Raw genomic sequence first — 19,635 nt, forward strand, 5'->3', positions numbered from 1 at the left:
TCAGAACCCACCACCATTACCCCTCTTTGCTTCTAGACCCATATCTAGATTTAGTCCCAGCAGGCCCATAAAGGCAAGGAAGAAAATGTGACCCATAAGGAGATGTGCTTCACTACAAAAGAACTACTTGAGTTTTCTAATTAATACAAGCAAAATTCAGAGAACATGTGTGGGGATGGATACTAATGATGTGAGATAATGGTGGAAGAAATATAAAGTAGGATCAGATTAAATTTATTGATATTTGCTCACTAAGAAGATATTCTGCATTTAATATTGTAACTCAGGAACTAAGAAGATTCTAATTATTTGAGTGGTTACTGAAACATGGAACAAAAGGTGCCCCACAGTAAGCCTACTCAGTAACACCAGACCTGCCATGGTTTAAGGTAGAAGAAGGGATTCAATGACTTAAGTAGATTAGAAAGAATGGATTTGTCATTTAAGACATACACACTCAAACTGAGAGGATCCAGAAGACATATGTTTCACCAGTACTGAGAGAAATAAACTTGTGAGGGGACCACTGACATTTTGAAGACCCCTTGATCGCTCTTCTCTGTAGGTATGAAAGACCTTACAATGGGAACTGTGGTCACTGAATTGGGAAACTTAAATGCAATGGGAATAATCAAATCCTGGGATGTCAGGGACCATGTGGTGGCACTCAACCACCAAAAGCAAGATGGATTTGGACAGAAGAGTAAAAGTAGCAATCAGAATAGTCTGGCTTGCACAGACTTATGAAGTTAGATAGTTGATCATGGTGTTCCTAGAAGTGAAATAGATAGGAAACCTGCTATGTTCTCACTTGATCTGTATCGTGTACTAAATTCTTATTTTATCTGTATAAGCAGAAAAGTTCTAGGTCAAGTGAACAAAAGTCAGTCTGAATCATAAAAACAGAGAGCCACAGCCTCTTAATCAATTCCCAGACTTGAACCAGTTTACAGTTTACTCCTTGAATGAAAGGGAGGCTGGGTCCCCTTGAAGAATGACCTCAGTACTCTACCAAAAATCTATACTGTTAATGTTTTCCCAGCTTCTCCAAAGGGATCTAGGATAACTGGGATCTAGGGGAAAAACATCATACTTTCAGCAATTATTGAACACTGACTATGAAGTGACACTAATTCCAGGAGATCCAAAATGTCCCTTTGGCCCATCAGTTAGAGTGGAAGTTGTTGCTCAGGTTCACCTCACAGTGAGTAAAGTGGGTCCTTGAACCTTCCTTTTGTTATTCCCCAAGTTCCAGAATGCATAATTGGAATAGATATACTCAGCAGGTTATAGAATCTCCACATTGGTTTCTTGACCTGGAGAGTGAAGATTATCATGGTAGGAAAGGCTAACTGGAAGCCACTAGAATTTCCTTTATCTAGGGAAATAGTAAGCCAAAAGAAATATCACATTCTTCCTGGCATTGCAGAGATTAGTGCCACCATCAAGAACCTGAAGGACTAAGGGTGGTGATTCTCCCTGCATCCTTAATCAACCTGCTTATTTGAACTGTGCAGAAGACAGATGAATCTTGGAGAAAGACAGTGAATTATTGAAAACTTAATCAAAATTGTGATTCCAAATGCAGCTATTGTACAGAGTCATTACTTGAGCAAATTAATATATCCCCTGATACCTGGCATGAAGCTATTGATAAGGCAAGTGATTTTTTCCTCTCTATCCATAAGGATCAACAGAAGCATTTTGCTTTCAGGCAACATGACCAGCAACACACTTTCACTGTCCTATCTCAGGGGATATGAACCCTCTAGGCCTATGTCATAATTTAGTTTTCAGAGATCTTGATAACCTTTCCTTCCATGAGATATCTCACTGATCCATTACATTTATGATATTATGCTGATTGGCTGTAGGGAGCAAGAAGTAGCAACTTCTCTAATTTATTGGTAAGATATTTATGTGCCAGAAGGTAGGAAATAAACCCAACAAAAATTCAGGGTCCCTCTACCTCAGTGAAATTTGGGGGTGTGTGTGGTTGTGTGGGTCATACTAAGATATCTCTTCTAAGGTGAAGGATAAGTTGTAGCATCTGGCCCTCTTACAATCAAAAAAAATAGACACAATACTTAGCAGGCTTTTTTGGATTTTAGAGGCAACATATTCTTCCTTTGGTTGTGTTACTCTGACCTATTTACTGAGTGACCTGAAAAGCTGCTATATTTGAGTGAGACCAGAATAAGAAAAGTTCTACAATAGGCTCAGGTTGCTGTGTAACCTACTCTGCTGTTTTTGCTGTATGATCAAACAACTCCTATGACACTTGAAGTGTCAGTGGCAGATACGGATGCTGTTTGGAGACTTTGGCAAGCCCTTTAGATAAATCACCGTGCAAGCTTTTTTGAATTTTTAAGCAAAGCCCTGCCATTCTTTGTGGATACCAATTCTCCTTTTAAGAAATAACTATTGGACATTTACTGGGCTTTAGTAAAGACTGAACACTTGACCATGGACTACCAAGTTTCTGTGAGCTCTGAGCTGCCCATCATGAACTGGGTGTTATCTGACTCACCAAGTCATACAACTGGGCAGGCACAGCTGTACTCCATCATCAAATGGAAGTGACATATACATGATTGGGCTTCAGCATATCTTGAAGGCATATGAAGTTATATAAAGATGTGTCCTGAATGCTCATTATCTCCACTTCTGCCCTACAGTCCTCTTTCTCTCAGCCTACACCTATGACCATATGGGGAATTCTCCACACTCAGTTGACAGAAGAAGAGAAGATCTGAGACAGGTAGACAGATGGTTCTGCAGAATATGCAGATGCCACTCAAAAGTAGACAGTTGTAGCACTATAACCTCTTTCTGGGACAACCCTGAAGGACAATGGTGAAGGAATATTCTTGAAATGGACAGAACTTTGAGCAGTGAACCTGGGAAACTTTGTGACCCAAAAATTTGGGGAAGACGTGTGGATGGACCCTTCAGAATAGGCAAAAAATGTAAATGTATTTGTGTTCCATATGAATGTTCACCAAAGGGTGACATTAGCAGAGGATTTTAATAATCAAGTGGGTAGGATGACCCATTCTGTGGATACCATTCAGCCTCTCTCCCCAGCTATGCCTGTCATCACATAATGGGTGCATGCTCATTGAATTTACTGCTCTTATGATTTTCTCCACCATCCTGAAGCAGCTGGTTTGATAGAATGGTGAAATGGTCTTTTGAAGAGTTATTTATATCTGCCAGCTAAGTGAGAACACATTGCAGGGTGGGGGCAACTTTATCCAAATGTTTTATATGATCTTAACATCCAACATTTGGTGCTATTTCTCCCATAGCTCCAGGATTCAAGGAGTAGAAACAATAAGCCTAGTGACCCAATATGAAAATTTTTGCTTCCTGTTCTAGTAAACTTGTGCTCTGCTGAGACAGCCACAAACCATATTGGTAGTGGTGGGTAAAGAAATAACAGGAAAACTGATTCAGATATAAAAGTCTTTCATGACCAAAAAACAGTGGTGAAGAAGCAAATGACAGATGAGAAGTAAAAAACAAACACATTTCACTTAAAACTCATGTATTTATTATTACCATTTTTATTTTTTGTCATGGTCATTTCTTAGTCTTTGAATTTTGAACATATTTTTTCATCTTCATTGTAATTACATTATATTTAATATATCTGTTAGCAGACTTAAGAGAATGTTGGAGTATTACAATATTAGTGGTTATGAAAAATCCTCATAAAATAAATGTCTAGTTGCAGCTGAGAGTCATGAGTGTCTCATTCCATGGGTTGGAAAGACTGTATTCCACCATTAAGGTAAATAATTTCCATTTAACATTTTATTTGTTTTAATCTAGGAAAGAATGATTATAATGCCTAAAATTTATATTCACTGTTCTATTTTCAATTATTTCTTCTCTTTAATCAGTAAAGTTACAAAATAACTATTTCAGGGGAGATCTTCAAGATGGTGGAGGAGTAAGACATGGAGATCACCTTCCTCTGCACAAATACATCTTAAATACATCTCTATGTGTGACAATTCCTACAGAACCCCTACTGAACACTGGCAGAAGACCTCAGACTTTCAAAAAGTCAAGAAAATCTCCACGTACCTGGGTAGGGCAAAAGAAAAAAGAAAAAAAAAACAGAGACAAAAGAATAGGGAAGGGGCCTGCACCTCTGTGGGAGCTGTGAAGGAGGAAAATTTTCCACACATTAGGAAGCCCCTTTACTGGCGGAGATGGTGGGTAGCAGGAGGGGAAGCTTCAGAGCCATGAAGGAGAGCACAGCAACAGGAGTGCAGAGGGCAAAATGGAGAGATTCCCACAAAGAGGATAGTGCCGACCAGCACTCACCAGCCCAAGACGCTTGTCTGCTCACCAGCTGGAGAGGGTGGGGGCTGGGAGCAGAGGTTCCAGCTTCCGAGGTCAGAACCCAGGGAGAGGACTGCAGTTGGCTGTGTGAAACAGCCTGAAGGGGGCGAGTGCACCACAGCTAGCCAGGAGGGAGTCTGGGAAAAGTCTGGAATTGCTTAAGAGGCAAGAGACCATTGTTTCAGGGGGCGCAAGGAGAGGGGATTCAGAGCACTGCCTAAACGAGCTCCAGAGACAGGCACGAGCTGCGGCTCTCAACGTGGACAACAGAGATGGGCATGAAATGCTAAGGCTGCTGCTGCAGCCACCAAGAAGCCTGTGTGCAAGCACGGGTCACTATCCACACCTCCCCTCCTGGGAGCCTGTGGAGCCCACCACTGCCAGGGTCACATGATCCAGGGACAATTTCCCTGGGAGAACACATGGAGCACGTAAGGCTGCTGCAACATCATGCTGGCCTCTGCCACTGCAGGTTCGCCCTGCATTCCATATGCCTCCATCCCCCCAGTCTGAGTGAGCCAGAGGACTCTAATCAGCTGCTACTTTAACCCCGTCCTGTCTGGGTGAAGAACAGACGCCCTCAGGTGACTTACCCATAGAGGTAGGGCCAAGTCCAAAGCTAAACCACAGGAGCTGTGCGAACAAAGAAGACAAAGGGAAATTTCTCCCAGCAGCCTCAAGAGCAGTGGATTAAATCTCCACAATCAACTTGATGAACCCTGCATCTGTGGAATAGCAGAATAGACAACGAATCATCCCAAAATTGAGGCAGTGGATTTTGGAGCAACTCTAGATTTGGGGTTTGCTGTATGCAACTGACTGGTTTCTGGTTTTATGTTTATCTTAGTTTAGTATTTAGAGTTTATTATCATTGGAAGATTTGTTTATTGATTTGGGTGCTCTCTTCCTTTATATATATATATATATATATATCCTTTTTCTCTTTTTGTGAGTGTATATGTGTATGCTTCTTTGAGTGATTGTGTCTGTATAGCTTTGCTTTTACTATTTGTCCTGTGGTTCTGTTTGTCCATTTATTTTATTTTATTTTTTAAATATAGTTTTTAGTGCTTATTATAATTGGTGGATTTTGTTTTTGGTCTGGTTGCTCTCTTCTTTCTCTTTTTTTATTACATTTTTATTTTTTTTAATCTTAAATAATCTTTTTATTTTAATAACTTTATTTCTTTTTATTTATTTGTTTTCTTTCTTTCATTTCTTCTTCTTTCTTTGTTTCTTTCTTTCTTTGTTTGTTTCTTTCTTTCTTTCTTCTTTTTCTTCTGAGCCGTGTGGCTAACAGGGTCTTGGTGCTCTGGCCGGGTGCCAGGCCTGTGCTTCTGAGATGAGAGAAATGATTTCAGGACATTGGTAGACCAGAGATCTCCCAGCTCCATGTAATATCAAATGGTGAAAGATCTCCCAGAGATTTCCATCTCATTGCTAAGACCCAGCTCCACTCAACAACCAGTAAGCTACAGTGCTGGACACCCTATGTCAAACATCTAGTAAGACAGGAACACAACCCCTCCCATTACAAAAGAGGCTGCCTAACGTCATAATAAGGTCATAGACACCCCAAAGCACACCACTGGACTTTGTCCTACCCACCAGAAGGACAACACCAAGCCTCATACACCAGAACACAGGCACTAGTCCCCTCCACCAGGAAGCCTACATAACTCACTGAACCAACCTTAGCCACTGGGGGCAGGCACAAAAAACAATGTGAACTACAAACCTGCAGCCTGTGAAAAGGAAAACCCATACAGAGTAAGTTAAGCAAAATGAGAAGACAGAAAAACAGACAGCAGATGAAGGAGCAAGGTAAAAACCCACCAGACCAAACAAATGAACAGGAAATAGGCAGTCTACCTGAAAAATAGTTCAGAATAGTGGTATAAAATCTGATCCAAAATCTTGGAAAAAGAATAGAGAAAATACAAGAAACATTTAACAGGAACTAAAGAGCAAAAAACAATGAGGAACAACACAATAAATGAAAGTAAAAATTCTTTAGAAGGAATCAATAGCAGAATAACTGAGGCAGAAGAAAGGATAAGTGACCTGTAAGTTAAAATAGTGGAAATAACAACTGCAGAGCAGAATAAAGAAAAAAAGAATGAAACCAATTAAAGACAGTCTTAGAGGCCTCTAGGATGATATTAAATGCACAAACATTCGAATTATAAGAGTCCCAGAAGAAGAAGAGAAAAAGGAAGGGTCTGAGAAAATATTTCAAGAGATTATAGTTGCAAAGTTCCCTAATATGGGAGAGGAAATAGTCAATCAAGTTGAGGAAGCACAGACAGCCCTATACAGGATAAATCCAAGAAGAAACATGCCAAGAAACATTTTAATCAAACTATCAAAAATTAAATACAAAGAAAATATATTAAAAGCAGCAAGGGAAAAACAACAAAGAACATACAAAGGCATCCCCATAAGGTAAACAGCTGATCTTTCAGCAGAAACTATAAAAGGCACCAGAGTGGCAAGACATATTTAAAGTGATGAAAGGGAAAAGCCTACAACTAAGATTATTCTACCCAGCAAGGATCTCATTCAGATTTGACAGAGAAATTTAAACCTTTAGAGAAAAGCAAAAGCTAAGAGAATTAAGCACCACGAAGGTAGCTTTACAACAAATGCTAAAGGAACTTCTCTAGGCAGGCAACACAAGAGAAGGAAAAGACTTAAAATAACAAAACCAAAACAATTAAGAAAATGGTAATAAGAACATACATATTGATAATTACCTTAAATGTAAATCGATTAAATACTCCAGCCAAAAGATATAGAATGGCTGAACGGATACAAAAACAATACCTGTATATATGCTGTCTAGAAGAGACCTACTTCAGATCTAGGGACACATACAGACTGAAACTGAGGGGATGGAAAATGATATTCCATGCAAATGGAAATCAAAAGAAAGCTGGAGTAGCAATTCGCATATCAGACAAAATAGACTTTAAAATAAAGACTATTATAAGAGACAAAGAAGGACACCACATAATGATCAAGGGATCAATCAAAGAAGAAGTTATAACAATTGTAAATATTTATGCACCCAACATAGGAGTACCTCAATAAAAAGGATAACAAAAATAAAAGGGGAAACCAACAGTAACACATTCATAGTAAGGGACTTACCACTCCATTTTCACCAATGCACAGGTCATCCAAACTGAAAATAATTAAGGAAACACAAGCTTTAAATGATACATTAAACAAGATGGACTTAATTGATATTTATAGGACATTACATCCAAAAACAAAGAATACACTTTCTTCACAAGGGCTCATGGAATATTCTCCAGGATAGATCATATCTTTGGTCACAAATCAAGCCTTGGTAAATTTAAGAAAATTGGAATCATATCAAGTATCTTTTCTGACCACAATGTTATGAGACTAGATACCCATTACAGGAAAAAAATATCTTTAAAAAACACAAACACATGGAGGCTAAACAATACACTACTTAGTAACCAAGAGATCCCTGAAGAAATCAAAGAGGAAATCCAAAAATAGCTAGGAACAAATGAAAATGAAAACACGAGGAACCAAAACCTATGGGATGCAGTAGAAGCAGTTCTAAGAAGGAAGTTTATAGCAATACAATCCTACCTCAAGAAACAAGAAACATCTCAAATAAACAACCTAACTTACACCTAAAGCAATTAGAGAAAGAAGAACAAAAATCTCCAAAGTTAGCCAAATGAAATAAATCATGAAGAGCAGACCAGAAATAAATGAAAAAGAAATGAAGGAAATGATAGCAAAGATCAATAAAACTAAAAGCTGGTACTTTGAGAAGATAAACAAAATTAATAAATCATTAGCCAGACTCATCAAGAAAAAAGGGAGAAGACTCAAATCAATAGAATTAAAAATGAAAAAGGAGAAGTAACAACTGACACTGCAGAAATAGAAATGATCATGAGAGGTTACTACAAGCAACTATATGCCAATAAAATGGGCAACCTGGAAGAAATGGACAAATTCTAAAAAAAACACAACCTTCTGAGACTGAACCAGGAAGAAATAGAAAATATAAACAGACTTATCACAAGCACTGAATTTGAGTCTGTGATTAAAAATATTTCAACAAACTGAAGCCCAGGACCAGATGTCTTCACAGGCGAATTCTTTCAAACATTTGGAGAAAAGCTAACACCTATCCTTCTCAAACTCTTCCAAAATATAGTAGAGGGAGGAACACTCACAAAGTCATTGTATGAGGCCACCATCATGATGATACCAAAACCAGACAAAGATGTGACAAAGAAAGAAAACTACAGGCCAATATCACTGATGAACATAGATGCAAAATTCCTCAACAAAATACTAGCAAACAGAATCCAACAGCACATTAAAAGGATCATACACCATGATCAAGTGCAGTTTATCCCATGAATGCAAAGATTCTTCAATATATGCAAATCAATCAATATGATACATCATATTAACCAGTTGAAGGAGAAAAAAACATATGATCATCTCAAAGATGCAGAAAAAGCTTTTGACAAAATTCAACACCTATTTATGATAAAAACCCTCCCCAAAGGAGGCATAGAGGGAACTATATTTAATTTATACCATGTTTTTGGATTGGAATAATCAATATTGTGAAAATGACTCTACTACCCAAAGCAATCTATAGATTCAATGCAATCCCTATGAAACTACCACTGGCATTTTTCACAGAACTAGAAGAAAAAATTTCACAATTTGTATGGATACACAAAAGACCCTGAATTTCCAAAGCAATCTTGAAAAAGAAAATCAGAGCTGGAAGAATCCTGACTTCAGACTGTACTACAAATCTACAGTAATCAAGACAGTACGGTACTGGCACAAAAACAGAAGTATAGATAAACGGAACAGGATACAAAGCCCAGAGATAAACTCATGCACATTTGGTCACCTTATTTTTGATAAAGGAGGCAAGAGGGGGGGACCTTGAAGATGGCGGAAGAGTAAGACACGGAGATCGCCTTCCTCCCAAAGGATACACCAGAAATACATCTACACGTGGAACAACTCCTACAGAACACCTACTGAAGGCTGGCAGAAGACCTCAGACCTCCCAAAAGGCAAGAAACTCCCCACGTACCTGGGTAGGGCAAAAGAAAAAAAGAAAACAACAGAGACAAAAGAATAAGGACGGCACCTGCACCAGTGGGAGGGAGCTGTGAAGGAGGAAAAGTTTCCACACACTAGGAAGCCCCTTCGCGGGTGGAGACTGCGGGAGGCGGAGGGGGGAGCTTCGGGATCGAGGAGTAGTGCACAGCGACGGGTGTGGAGGGCAAAGCAGGGAGATTCCCGCACACAGGATCGGTGCCGACCGGCACTCACCAGCCCGAGAAGCTTGTCTGCTCACCCGCCGGGGTGGGCGGGACTGCGAGCTGAGGCTCGGGTTTCGGTTTCGGACCGAGAGCAGGGAGAGGACTGGGGTTGGCGGCTTGAAATAGCCTGAAGGGATTAGTGCACCACGGCTAGCCGGGAGGGAGTCCGGGGAAAAGTCTGCACCTGCCGAAGAGGCAAGAGACTTTTTCTTCCCTCTTTGTTTCCTGGTGCGCGAGGAGAGGGGTTTAAGAGCAGTGTATGCTTCTGTGTGAGATCTGGTCTGTATAGTCTTGCTTCCACCATTTGCCTTGGGCTCTATCCGTCCATGGATTTTTTTTTTTTTAATTTTTTTCCTTAATAATTAATTTTAATTGTAATAACTTTATTATACTTTACCTTCATTCGTTCTTTCTTTCTTTCCTTCCTTCCTTCCCTCTTTTACACAACAAATCACCCCAAATTGAGGAGGTGGTCTCTGAGAGCAAGATTTATGATTTTTCCCCCTTTACCTCTTTTTGTGAAGGTGTATGTGTATGCTTCTAGATGTGGCACATATACACAATGGAATATTACTCAGCCTTAAAAAGAAATGAAATTGAGCTATTTGTAATGAGATGGATAGACCTAGAGTCTGTCATACAGAGTGAAGTAAGTCAGAAAGAAAAAGACAAATACCGTATGCTAATACATATATATGGAATTTAAGAAAAAAAAAAAAATGTTATGAAGAACCTAGAGGTATGACAGGAATAAAGACGCCGACCTACTGGAGAATGGACTTGAGGATATGGGGAGGGGGAAGGGTGAGCTTTGACAGGGCGAGAGAGAGTCATGGACATATACGCACTAATAAACGTAGTAAGGTAGATAGCTAGTGGGAAGCAGCCGCATGGCACAGGGATATTAGCTTGGTGCTTTGTGACAGCCTGTAGGGGTGGGATAGGGAGAATGGGAGGGAGGGAGACACAAGAGGGAAGATATATGGGAACATATGTATATGTATAGCTGATTCACTTTGTTATAAAGCAGAAACTAACACACCATTGTAAAGCAATTATACCCCAATAAAGATGTTAAAAAAAAGGAGGCAAGAATTTACAATGGAGAAAAGACAGCCTCTTCAATAAGTGGTGCTGGGAAAACTGGACAGCTACCTGTAAAAGAATGAAATTAGAACACTCTCTAATACCATACACAAAAATAAACTCAAAATGGATTAAAGACCTAATTGTAAGGCAAGACAGTATAAAACTCTCAGAGAAAAACATAGGGAGAACACTCTATGACATAAATCACAGCAAGATCCTTTATGACCCACCTCCTAGAGAAATGGAAATAAAAACAAAAATAAACAAATGGGACCTAATGAAACTTAAAACCTTTTGCACAGCAAAGGAAACCATGAACCAGAAGAAAAGACAGCCCTTAGAATGGAAGAAAATATTGGCAAAAAAATCAATGGACAAAGGATTAATCTCCAAAATATACAAGCAGCTCATGCAGCTCAATATTAAAAAAAACAAACAACTCAATCCATAAATGAGCAGAAGACCTAAATAGACATTTCTCCAAAGAAGATATACAGATTGCCAACAAACACATGAAAGGATGCTCAACAACACTAATCATTAGAGAAATGCAAATCAAAACTACAATGAGGTATCATCTGACACCAGTCAGAATGGCCATCATCAAAAAATCTACAAACAATAAATTCTGGAGAGGATTTGGAGAAAAGGGAACCCTTTTGCACTGTTGGTGGGCATGTAAATTGATACAGACACTATGGAGAACAGTATAGATGTTCCTTAATAAAACTAAACATAGACCTACCATACGACCCAGCAATCCCACTCCTGGGCATATACCCTGAGAAAACCATAATTCAAAAAGAGTCATGTACCAAAATGCTCATTGCAGCTCTATTTACAATAGCCAGGACATGGAAGCAACCGGTGTCCATCGACAGATAAATGGATAAAGAAGATGTGGCACATATATACAATGGAATATTACTCAGCCATAAATAGAAACAAAATTGAGTTCTTTTTAGTGAGGTGGATGGACCTAGATTCTGTCATACAGAGTGAAGCAAGTCAGAAAGAGAAAAATAAATACCGTATGCTAACACATACATATGGAAACTAAGAGATCAAAAATATTCTGAAGAACCTAGGGCAGGATAGGAATAAAAAACGCAGACATAGAGAATGTACTTTAGGTCACAGGAAGGGGGAACTGTAAGCTGGGAGGAAGTGAGAGAGTAGCATGGACATATATATACTACCATATGTAAAATAGATAGCTAATGAGAAACAGCCACATAACACAGGGACCTCAGCTTGGTGCTTTTTGACCACCTAGAAGGGTGGATAGGGAGAGCGGGAGGGAGACGCAAGACAGAGGAGATATGGAGATATATGTATATGTATAGCTGATTCACTTAGGTATAAAGCAGAAACTAACACAGAATTGTAAAGCAATTATACTCCAATAAAGATGTAAAAAAAAAAAAAAAAAAAGCTCTTTCAGTTTAGACTGGTCCTATTTCTAATAACTTACCAAAGAGATAAATGTGTGCTGAGAGATTTGACTTGTGTTGACATGAGGAAAAGACGAGTACCAGGAGGTACACATTATTTGTTACTGAATCGTATCACTTTCCCACTACACAAATAACCACTTTCTTTCTGCTTGCCTGAGTGAGTTATTGCCTTTGTGTCTTTTGCTAAAAATAAGAACAAGGAAGCTGATAAATTTCTAATTATTTCTCTGTTAAACATGCTTTAATTTTTGTTAAACAGGAAAAAAAACTTACACTAGCTGAATTGGAAATGTCTTTTGAAAGCAAATTTTTTTCCAGTATGTTTTATTGCATTTGCTTGTTGTTTCTTTGAATTTGGTGGTGTGCATCCATGGGTCCCTGTGTGTCTGTGTGTGTGTTTTCAGTTTTCCTTTTATGAAAGTTAGTAGAGAGACATGGCATAGATCCTGATGATATTCATAATATAATTTTTAAGATTTTGATGTTAATTTGGAGTGGCTGAAATTGTCATTTGGACACATTCATGCTCATCCCAAAGTACTGCTCTGGTGATTTTTCAGAAGGGTTTACATTTTCAGAAAGTGAAACTCTATTTGCTCAGTGCAACCACACTGCTGGGAAAACAGACAACAGTGCTGTCAAACCTTAGGTCTCAAATCATTAGATAGAAATGTCCATGAAAAATTTTCAAGCTATAAATAATTAACATTGTGTTAAACATTAGTTAATTAATATTGGGTGAAATTATTAGTGTGTTTTATATTAATAGAATGGAAAATTAAGTAACATATATTGAGAAGTTATAGCATGTCAAGAACTTTACATACTCTATCTGAGAACCACATTTTACAGATGTATAAGTTGATGATCAGAAATCTTAGGTGAGAGGTTAAAATTTAATAAGTCTTTCCCTCCAGTGATAAGGAAATTTAAACCAATTTTTCCATTATATCATGATGCCTTCTGATATTTGGAGTATGTCTAACTCCCAGAACTATAGAAATGGCAGGAAGCCAATTCTGAAGCTCAACTATTACAATCAAATATATGGAATAGCTTTCTGGTTTGTGCATTTCACAATTGCCAAATCCAGCATAATGTATCGTTCTCTTAAATTGCATAAGTTCCATCATTCAACTTGCTAAAAACCTTAAGGATTAAATAGATATCTCTTCTAGTGATATTCCAAGTCACTAAAATGATCAGTCATAGGTGAGTCCTGATTTTTCTTTTTTCAATCCATTAATGTACTAATGAGCATAACTTGTTACAGAGAAAATATCTAGCGAGGAGAAATGACCACTTCTCTCTTCTCAACATTATGTTAGAATGCAAAATTAACTCAGGACCAAAACTCCCTTTAAAAATTTCAGATGAGTTTTTAAACAATTTTCAAGCAATGTTTCTTTATACATATTTCAAACATATGAAGTTGAGAATTTTACAATGAATGCTCATACACCCAGCACTACAATTCCCCCTGCAACGTTTCATTATACTTGTTCTATCACAGAACTTCCCTTTATCCACTCCTCTGTCCTTCCACAATCCATCTCTTTTTGGATGATTTTTAAAGAAAAATGCAGGTGTTAGTACACCTCCTCCTGAATGTTTTATTATGAATATCATTAATAAGGGTGAACTCTTCTATTTTATATACAATAAAATGGACACATTTTATAAACATATGCTGTTTTAAAAATGTATAACTGGATTGTTCACAAAACATATATAACCCAAACTCCCATGTAGAGCATAGACCATTACTCCCATCCCAGAACGATTGCCCATCACTCTATCTAGTAAGTTCTTGCCCCTAATACACTCTATGAAACCTCTGTGCTCATTTTTTCCCGCCATATATTAGTTTTCTTTGTTTAAAAGCTTCATAGGTGGAATCATTATAACATGTGTTCTTGTATAAGGCTTCTTTCAAACAGCATATTCTTTTTTTCTTTTTTTTTTATGAGTATAGCATTTGTTTTTTTTTTACCCCGCCACTCAGAAAATGTTACTTTTATTCCTCTACGTTATTGAGAATTAGGTTATCTTCTCTTAGATAAACTGGTAGTATTTAGTTTAATTTCAAGCAATGAAGAGATGTTACTATTGCCACTTTCGATTCTGAAAGTTCTTCAATATTCTTCTATTTTTTCATAATCATAAACTTCATTCTTCTTCATTCACTTTTAGTCAATGATGTCACAATGACATGAATTGTTTTTGTTTTTCAATCCATTTGGTTTGTTTCCCCACTTCCATGGCCTCTCTCTCTTTAAAGCTCAGACTACATCCTTCTTCATTTAACCCCTTATGACTCTAAAGTAAAGCACACGAGATTAAACAGTGAAAATATATTCTTCTTAATGACATTCTCTTGTTAAATTTTGAAATTCAGGAAAACTTTTTCTAATCATCCTGATACTTTAAAATAGAAGCTAAATAAACGTTAACAATGTCTCTTCTACAACAGGCCAGTAATAGATGCTGTTGGTTGTCTGCTATGATCCCCTGTGCTGGGGAGGTTGATACATTCCTCTGCTGCTCTGAGTATTGGTTGCTGAGAGTTCACAGTCATGGTCATCACTGGAGAATTTTTCAGGACCAAGGGGTGCAGTCTCACCTGGAAATTCCTGGGAGGTTAAAACTTCTCTAGAGGGTGTATCATAGCCAATGACTGACATGAAAAAGGGTGGTCCTCTTGTACCATGTAAGACTCTCTCAAAGGTGCCATTCATTCCCGGAGTTCACCACAGGATCCAGCAGAGGCTAGACTTCAGCTAAAACCATGTTTTGTTTAGCTTTTCCTTGCATCCTGTCCTGCTTACAGGAATCTCCTGAGGACACACACTCAATAAATAACTTCAGTGAATCTCATTCAAAGGCCTAACTCTCTGGGAACCCATACTAAGCTATCTCCCCTACTTTTCTTATTTCCTGGTAACCTATTATGATTCAGAAGTTAACAGGAATGGATTAGTTAAAATTTGTATTCTTTTTGGAATATTTGTAAAATATTTTCATCATAGATAATTTCTCATGTAATTAGTATTTTAAAAATTACAAATGTGAAGATGTATATATCAGTTTTTTATAATTTTCATTTTCTTTGTTATGCTGCTTTTCCCCTTTAAAAATGTTGATATTTGTCTTCTTCTTTTTGATTGTACTTGCCAAGTTTTCCTCTTCTTTTCAATGACACTTGCCAAAGTTTTAGAATTTTGTTAATTAGAAAGTTATTTTTAAAATTTTAAATGTATTTATTTATATCTATTTAATACTCTTCTTTCTTTTCCTTTCTTTTATCATGCATATTTTGAGTTTACTTTTAATATGTTTTTATTTTATTTCTGATGTGTTGAGGCTAATGCTTACATTATTTCTTTCTAGCTTATTATTGAAAACATTTCGTCTATGATTTCACTTTTCATTAGAGTTTTGCTCACTTCTATATATTAAATAAATATTGTTTTCCCTAATTTTAAGTGTTAAAATTTTTTAGATTAAAGAGTTTTTTGTTGTGTTTGCTTTCTTTTCTTTTTTTTTTTTCCTCAAGAAACAGTTAGGAAACTTTGTTTCTTAATATTTTAATTTGGGAGAGTATTGTGCAATTTTTTAAAATTTCTTTATGTTTGATCACTTTTATAGTTGGTCTAAGAGCATTTGAAAAGAGTATATGTATATAAATGTCACATAATAATATAATTTTAAGCTATGGAATTTTAACTTTATTTTTTCATTTATATCATTGGTCAGAAATCAAGAATATACTGCTGAGGTATTCACAAACTTCTTTTTATATTTATAAAAAATATATATCTTTTGCCACACCATCGGGCTTGCAGTATCTTAGTTCCCTGACCAGGGATTGAACGTGGGGCCCAGAGACACAGCAGTGAAAACACCGAGTTCTAATCACTGGACCACCAAGGCAGTCCCTAAAGTAAATTATTTTTTATGCATTATGAAGCTATAATACATAACAGCAATATAACATGGTTCATAGACTGTTATATATTGCTCTGACATACTCTGAAACATTCTTTCAATATGTTATTTTGGTGAGGAGATGTATAACCTTAGCTTAAATTTTAAAGGGATCCATGACTTAAAATAGCTTAAGAACAACTTTTTTGTATCTTCTTATATTTATGACTCTTAAAAAAAAAAAAAAATCTGTGAGGAATTTCTTAACACATCTCTCTTCTGAGAATCCTTCATTGTATATTTAGAATTTTGTTTATATATTTTTATATCATTTGATTATTAAATCTTTGTTTGTATCTATTAATGTTGAGAGACCCTTTTTCTGTCAGAGTTGTCAAAGGAAAGTTGTACTTAACAGAGTTAAACAGACAAGGAAGACTTGATTCAAGACTGTTGCAATAGGAGAGAGAGACTGAACTCAAGTGTCTTGAAATAAAGGGCAGGGGAGTTTTTAGGTGTTGTGATGAGCTAGTGGGGAAGTGTTGTAGAACATTAAGGAAGGAGGGTGTTCTGTGTGATTAGGCCATTTGCATTTGCTAATTGTCCCTATTGACATTACACCTCTACCTTCTCACAGAGACTGGAAGATGGTAAGTTGATCTCCTCTGATAACTGTGATTACATTTCAAAAGGATGGATCCTAGGTCCTTGAGAAAGACATTCCTGGGTTTCAGAAGAGGCTGGGAGAATATTGACATCTCAAAGGGTTAGAGAAAGAATTCATAATTGAAAGTTTTCTAAAGTAAATGCTCTAAGAAAAGGGAGTCAAAGGCCTAGAATCTAGGAAAAAAACATGTCTGAAGTTTAGTCAGGCTTAGGGGAATTTAAGGCCCGTTTGGTCAGAATATCTTCTTATCCACCAGGAAACCAGTTTCTGTTTGGGAGTCAGAGGCATTCCTTGTGAGTTCACTGTCAGGTATTATTTTCAATCTGGTAGTGACAGCCCTATCACTGGCAGAAACTCCAATTTATTCCTCATTTTATAAATGAAGAAATTGAAACCTAGAGAATAAAAGTAGCTTACCTGAGATTTCAAAACTAGTTAGGAAATGAGGGAGGATGTTAATTTTTGTCTTCTAATGCTTTTAATTATATTAGCTTACTTCCATTGCTGCTTTTAGCTAACACTCAACATTTGCTCTTCAACTGACTTCTTTATTTTCTCTTCTCTTTCTGAAATGTATTGTGATATTTAATTGATTACTTCCTACAAATTGAAGTACACAGTTATGAGAAATAGTTCCTGTCTAATTTTGCCTCTTTCACATACAGTACATATTTTTAACTACTTGTTTTGCTATGGACATGTACTTGATCTTTCTGCCTGGGAACAAGTAGTTATGAGAAGTTTGACATAATTTGGAAAATGAGTGGCTTAACAGGAGTGTTATATTTTTATATACTGCAATAATTTTAGCATAATGTTATTAGTAACAAAATTCTAGTATTTTTTGGGAAATGTATTTTAGAGGAGCAATTTAATAAAGTGTCAGGATTTCTAATAACTTCACATTTTATGTGCATGCTTTACCTCTTACTTACATAAGAATTAGTAAATTATGCTATTATAACAGATACTTTTAACTGTATACAATTATATATATAAAAGATGACATTAGGTATCTTACAAAATATAGCAAATTGATTTCTAGAACAAGAAAGACTTTGAAAATATATCTAGACTTTATAAAATGACAATTATCAAAATTTATACTTAAATTTTTAAAAAAATAAAAACAGTCTTTATAAAAAATGTTTCAAAGTATATATTTTTTAAATATTTATTTATTTGGTTGCAGCAGGTCTTAGTTGTGGTAGGCGGGCTCCTTAGTTGCAGCTCACTGGCTCCTTAGTTGTGGCACATGGGCTCCTTAGTTGTAGCATACATGTGGGATCTAGTTCCCTGACCAGGGATCGAACCTGGGCCCCCTGCATTGAGAGTGCAGAGTCTTATCCACTGTGCCACCAGGGAAATCTCCAGAGTATATATTTATTTAAAGGAGCTTGTTAATATACTTGCTGATTCTTTACTAGATTGTAGTAAACAAGGAGCTTGAAAGGAATTGCAAGCTCCCTGAACTGCTGGGGCTACAAACATTTTTATTCCTGTTTCTCTAGTCTTGCCTCCAATTTGTGATGAAATGGCAGGTAAGTAAGGTTGAATGGACTATTCATTTCTGTCTAAAAAACCCTACCATGAATTAGCTCTTAGTGTGGACATGCTTTTAAACTTTAGACAGTATGTTGTGCAAAATTGAATTTTATACGTGAGCTTTACATCACCAAGAAACTGTGCAAGGGATTACATTAAAAGAGAATGTGACATTTTATATCAAAGAAAATGTTGAATTTATTTTTAAACTTTACCTGGATTAGGAGAAAAAAGAGAGCTTTTCCTCTGAGGAAAACCACACCAGCAAAATTAAGTAAATTAAACTTATTTTGCTATTTAAGAAAAACAGTGTACATGTGTCACACTAATAAAATGATTTTAAATGTCACATAAACTTGGTAACTTACAAGTATATGCATGTCTTTCTGCAAGTATGCATGTATCTTATATACATACATATTTATCTATTTTCTTAAATTTTGACATGCTGTAACATTTTCCTAAGGATTTCTAGTGACTTTATTACAATTAACTATGGTTAAAATTTCTTTTACTAACAATTCAAAATCAGGAATGAGTTGAAAATTAATCTTTACTTAGGTCATTGATGATTTAGACCTTTATCCTGATCAAATAATTTTAATGAAATCAGTTATCCTTTCTTAGAAACTTGTTTTTGTTAGACCCAAACGGTCTACGAGGGATTCCAACTCGCCCAAGAACCGCCAAGAGTCGAGAGCCGCTGCAACACGCAAGAGGTTTATTAGGAGCCGATGCACCGGGGTTCCCTGAACCTCACGCAGGAGGCCGATGGGGACCCCTAAAAGCGGAATCACATACTTTTTATAGGTTTATTTACTCATAGGGCGGGTATATTCTCACAATGATTGGGTAAATGTGGTGACTTTTGAATTCATTGGCTTAGGAACTTTTGCCCCACCTTCTGGCCGTTACAGTGGTTTGTTCATTGTGGCGGTTAGGGCGTATACCTGTTACGGGCAACTGGAAAATTACCCGCTGGCTGGAAAGTCCCCGTCAACTGAAAAACTCCAAGAATTGGTTTCGATAGGGAGAAGAATTGGTTTCGATAGGGAGAAGGAGTGGCGCACGATAGGGAGAAGAATTGGTTTCGATAGGGAGAAGGAGTGGCACAAGAGGTTGGTTTACGAGAACAAGTGAGGGGGTGGAAAGTCCCTAAAGGCCCCACAGTTTTCATCCTGTAATTTCAGAAAGAATATAGTCAATTTACATTACAGACAAAAATTCTTAAGATTATAGCAAA

At 37.0% G+C, this 19,635-nt stretch overlaps 1 non-coding gene across 1 annotated transcript; it reads right to left on the reverse strand.

Annotated features, from left to right (window-relative positions):
* Positions 1 to 18,139: 18,139 nt before the first annotated feature.
* Positions 18,140 to 18,212, reverse strand: TRNAE-CUC (transfer RNA glutamic acid (anticodon CUC)). Its single transcript has one exon. It is a non-coding gene; the product is annotated as a tRNA-Glu (tRNA).
* Positions 18,213 to 19,635: the final 1,423 nt, after the last annotated feature.

The sequence above is a fragment of the Neophocaena asiaeorientalis genome, unplaced genomic scaffold (assembly GCF_003031525.2).
Source record: "Neophocaena asiaeorientalis asiaeorientalis breed wild unplaced genomic scaffold, Neophocaena_asiaeorientalis_V1.1 scaffold127, whole genome shotgun sequence".
Taxonomy (NCBI): domain Eukaryota; kingdom Metazoa; phylum Chordata; class Mammalia; order Artiodactyla; family Phocoenidae; genus Neophocaena; species Neophocaena asiaeorientalis.